The sequence below is a fragment of the Schistocerca americana genome, chromosome 8 (genome assembly GCF_021461395.2).
Source record: "Schistocerca americana isolate TAMUIC-IGC-003095 chromosome 8, iqSchAmer2.1, whole genome shotgun sequence".
In the NCBI taxonomy this organism is placed as follows: Eukaryota; Metazoa; Arthropoda; class Insecta; order Orthoptera; family Acrididae; genus Schistocerca; species Schistocerca americana.
Genome location: NC_060126.1, coordinates 474,768,177 through 474,773,172, shown reverse-complemented (window position 1 = coordinate 474,773,172; position 4,996 = coordinate 474,768,177). Strand labels below are relative to the sequence as shown.

Below are 4,996 nucleotides of genomic sequence, written 5' to 3'. Positions count from 1 at the left end.
GTTATAGTTAAACGCCTGCGAGAGAAATTTTGAGTGGCATCGCAGTGGACTGGTTACCTGACCGGTGTACCACGCCAATAGTTAGACTACGAGCAAATAGGAGTCCTTGACTTCACCAAGGCATAGGGAGAGTTTTATTGGCGATGGTCAATCCAGATAGAACGAGAGTTATCTTATTTGTCAGCAGCGAGCGGCGCAGACAGCTGTCATCGCAGCTTACGGTACTGTGTGCTACAGCTCTTGCGAGCCCCTCATTTCCTCCAAAACAGTACACTTCACTGCATTTCACACGTGACAGCCTCGACCGTACCTGGCAACATTCTAACGGATGAACACTTCCTGGCAAATTAAAACTGTGTGCCGGACCGAGACTCGAACTCGGAACCTTTGGCTTTCGCGGGCAAGTGCACTGTCACCTGAGCTACCCAAGCACGACGCACGCCCCGTCCTCACAGCTTTACTTCTGCCAGTACCTCGTCTCCTACCTTCCAAACTAAACAGAGGCTCTCCTGCGAACCTTGCAGAACTAGCACTCCTGAAAGAAAGGATATTGCGGAGACATGGCTTAGCCACAGCCTGGGGGATGTTTCCAGAATGAGATTTTCACTCTGCAGTGGAGTGAGCGCTGATATGAAACTTCCTGGCAGATTAACACTGTGTGGCGGACCTAGGGCGTGAATCGTGCTTGGGTAGCTCAGTTGGTAGAGCACTTGCCCTCGAAAGGCAAAGGTCCTGAGTTCGAGTCTCGGTCTGGTACACAGTTTTAATCTGCCAGGAAGTTTCATATCAGTGCACACTCCGCTGCAGAGTGAAAATCTCATTCTAACTGATAATTATTCAAGTTGAGTAGGCGCGGCTCTCAGCCATTCTGTCAAGTCAATAACAATCTTAAACTCTGTATAGAAATTTCAAATGCGAATAATATCCTTGAGAGGTAACTTCACATTCCGAAAAGAACCCGGAAATAACTTGCTCAGTTCATAACTAAATGTGCCATTGTGATTTCTCAGAATTTTTGCAAAATAAGTAATAATTTTCGTTAGTTTCATGTTTTTCTTACATTAACTAGCACTACTCCAGTACCCCAATTATCCCATAAGTTACGTAAGAAATTTTGTGAATTTTTGTGTCATTTCCTTACAGCGGACCACTCCAGAAATTATTTATTGCTGAAAGTTTTTCAGGCATTTCTCTTTAGAACGTTAGGAGCGTCTGTCTGAGTACTGTAGTAGTGGGGGGGGGGGGGGGGGTGTGTGGAAATTGCATCTTGCAACACACACACACGCACACACACACACACACACACACACACACACACACACACACACACACACACACACTTACATACATATATTTTTATGCAATTACATACATGCATTTAAATGACATTTCTGGATTATGTAGTGTGGTAATAGATTCGCAAGTGGCACTACCACGCCAAAATACTACTGAACTATTGATCACAAAACAATTTGCACTTGTGGAACTAATTAAATTTTAATTACATTTCCACTATGTAATTCTTCCACAATAATTAAAACATTGATTGAATACTCTCTGAATAACATATAATTTCGAAGTGGATTTCGCAAATTAGAGGAGACAATTATTTTTAAATGAATCCGAAATGATTATGCTGGCAGCACCGCAGCAGATTTCGAGATGAGTGTGATTGTTCAAAATATACTGTAGTTCCTAAAATTCTCGTTTTATTGCGGGAAGCAATGTTCCCGTGACGGTGGAAGAGTGACAGTAATCAGAGGAGGTTGGAATGTAACCACATGCAGAAATACATGGGTTGGATAGTAATCAGTGGCAACACTGTTATAATTCACACCAGACATTTTTACAGACGTTCACTGTACTAATGCCCTCAATGTAGTCACATCTCTATCACCTTCACCCAAACAGATAGAAGGCGTCGTGTGGCGGCAAATAGGTACTTGGTGTAAGAACTGGATGAAAGGGCAATATTAATTCGCTTTCGAGTGTGGTGTGTGGCGAAGGGTATTTTGTTTTTCGGTGTGTCTGTCTGTTCGGTACAAATTTTGCAACTGTTTTTAAAGTGACTTCCCGTTAAGTTATAGACTTGAAATGTTCAACTTAGCTCCGAACTGGATATTAACTCGCTGTTTTTTTCTGGTGTGTGATGGAGAGTAAGTACTTGGTGTACCACTGCTATTTCCCTGTTTTCTTGTTCCAGTCACGAATGTTTCACACATGGAATGATTGCTGCTAAGTTTCTCTGTCACCTAACACGCTATCACCTTTGGGCCGGCAAGAGACTAGTTAGCGACAATGCAGCTACATTCGTTTCCAATCAGTTCAGGAGAATTTGTTTCAATCAGGACATTGATCACATAACCACCACTCCTTATTATTCACACCCGTCATGTGGAGAAAGAGCTAACAGGAACCTTGAAGTGGCATTCATTGCATATTACCATCAAGATACGCCACAATGGGACCAATTGATTCCTTGGCTGGGTTATGCCTCCAGTACTGCCAACCGCGATCGTCATAGGACCTCTCCTGTTAAGTTGATGCTGGCGAACACTAATACTTCTCTGTTTCTCTGTTATCTAAGCTTTGGCAGACTGATGATCTATTGCCAGAAAATATGATCTTGCCACAATTAAAGGGAATTGGCAGAATGCGAGGGCCAACATATTAGCCACGACCATAGAGAGACGGAAAGATACATTCAGGAGAGACAGGCCACGAAGGTGGAAATGGGAGATAAGCTTTTATTAAGAATTTTTTTTGGCTACAAGCAAAGGGGCTGATAAAGTTACAGGGAAAATATTGTCCAGGTTTGTGGGTCCCTGTGAGGTTATTAATAACCTAACCCCAGTATCTCTTCTGCTATGGGATGTGGCGTCTGGGAAGACTCATTAGGTAGCATAAGGCAGGCTGGTGAGTAAGAGTAATGTTAAGGAGGGAAGGTGGGGCCTTGTTCGGGGGTCACGGTAACACTTTGTTGTAACTGATATAATCGTTAGTGTAACTATTGACAGAATTACTGATATAACTACGGCTACTCAAGCAGCTACGCTTGTACGCTTGGCAGGATTTCGTTTGGTGATGTCCTACCCTATTCCCCCCTCCTCCCCCCTCCCCGCCCCCACCTCACTACCAAATAAGTGAAGATTTAAGTGGGGGGGGGGGAGATTTAACTACGTTAGATGGTTCGAGATTTCCGCTGGGATCTTTTGAGTGATTTGTCTTCGTACAATGTCTTTGGTGGTACGAATCAGGTGTGCGAGGCTAGCGAGGGTGGAGCGCTGAGTGGTGAGGATGGCATGTGGCTCTGCGCCCACAGGAAGAGTTTGTGAGCGTAACGGCTGGCGAGAGGACGTGCATTGATGAGGCTGCTGGGAGCAAAGGAGCATGGGTGTACGAACAAAGGCACATGCACAGGCTTTCGCTAATTCAGAGGAAGAAGGTGACACGCCATGGTAGCCATCTTGTGTAGAATGATGGTATGTCGCTTTCGGAACTTTTGAAGCTTTTCGTCGAGGGGACTGGTTGTGCTTTCACCCAATGAAGTTATCTTGTGCTAGAACTTGATAGAACCTCACAGAAGTGTGTAGTGAAGCTGATCTTCTAAGAGGGGGAGAAATATGGACAGTGCCGGTGACATATAAGTTGATTTGGTATCGCGGAATTAAGGCACAAAGTGTAACCTGCTGTATTGGTCGAGGAGGACCCAGTTTTCTGGTAGTCAGGCCTGAGAAATGTGGTACGAGTAGTACAAAGGGGTGGGTAGATTTCAAGTAATTTTTAGTAACGTTCGTTTGTACATGGTACCTTGACAAAAAGTTGTCTTTTGTGTTACTATAACATCTCACTGTGCTCGGTTATAAAGTGCACTGGCATTTTTCTTGTTTAATGACTGTATGTATTGACACAGTGCAGTAATTACCGGAAATAGTGTAGATCTCTCAGATTAATAAGTTGGTAACTATTCTTGGTAAATTGTATTTTATGAATTACATTTCCTTTGGTTAAATAACAATAAATGATCGAGTGGGAACTTAAGCTGATCATTTTCTAATACAGCTTTGGTTAAATTATTTGTTACCGACAGCTCTCGTAAATGATTTTGGCAGACTGATTTAACTTCTAGAAATTTAATGACAAGTATCCTCTGGAATTGTTAGGTTTTAGATTATTGTAAAGGAAATCTTCATGAAAATAGCTGAAGCACTAAAACTTTGAGAATTAACTGAGAGGTATGTGACCTGATTCTTAACGGTCAAAAGTAGTTAAGTGTACTCTGAACAGTGAGTTGTATGAGCTTTTTTTCCAATTTCAACTTAACGGGATGAAATGCAGCTTTGGTCGATGGAGGTCGTTTTAGAAATTTGTTTTAATATTGTTGTTTAAATTATTATGAGTAATGTCTTTTCATAAGCTCTTGTAAGCGAATGTTAGAAAACAAAACAAAAGAATTGCAGTGTAAGACTGAACTGTTTAACAGTTATTGTTGGATCTTAAATAAAGGAAGGGACTAACACTCGCCTTTGACAAAAAAATGAAATGGTAGGGTATTGTACTGTATTGAACTGGGGACCTAGAAACGACAAAGAGGCTTCGTTCCCACCGTAGCCTCAGTGGTACACAATCCCACAACAGGCTACAGCAGTCCACTTACGCCATCCCCGCCCCACACAGAGCCCAGTGTTGAGCTGTTCTGCCCCTCTGGGAACGTCTCACACCAGATGAGTGTAACCCCAATGTTTGCGTGGTAGAGTAATTATGGTGTACGGTAAATGGAGAAAATGTCTGCGCAGCAATCGCCGACATAGTGTAACTGAGGTAGAATAAGGGGAACTAGCCCGCATTCGCCGAGCCAGATGGGAAACTGCCTAAAAAACCATCCACAGACAGGCCGCCACACTGCGCAAGGTCGGTATAATTTCGGATCTTACAACCACTCATCTACACACTTTGCCATAATTTACAACCACAATTAGGTATCATTTGATAGGTT

The 4,996-nt window shown here is 42.9% G+C and overlaps 1 non-coding gene across 1 annotated transcript; it reads left to right on the top strand.

The window, feature by feature from the left end:
* Window positions 1-682: 682 nt before the first annotated feature.
* On the top strand, window positions 683-757 carry Trnas-cga. Its single transcript has one exon. It is a non-coding gene; the product is annotated as a tRNA-Ser (tRNA).
* The last annotated feature ends 4,239 nt before the right edge of the window (window positions 758-4,996 follow it).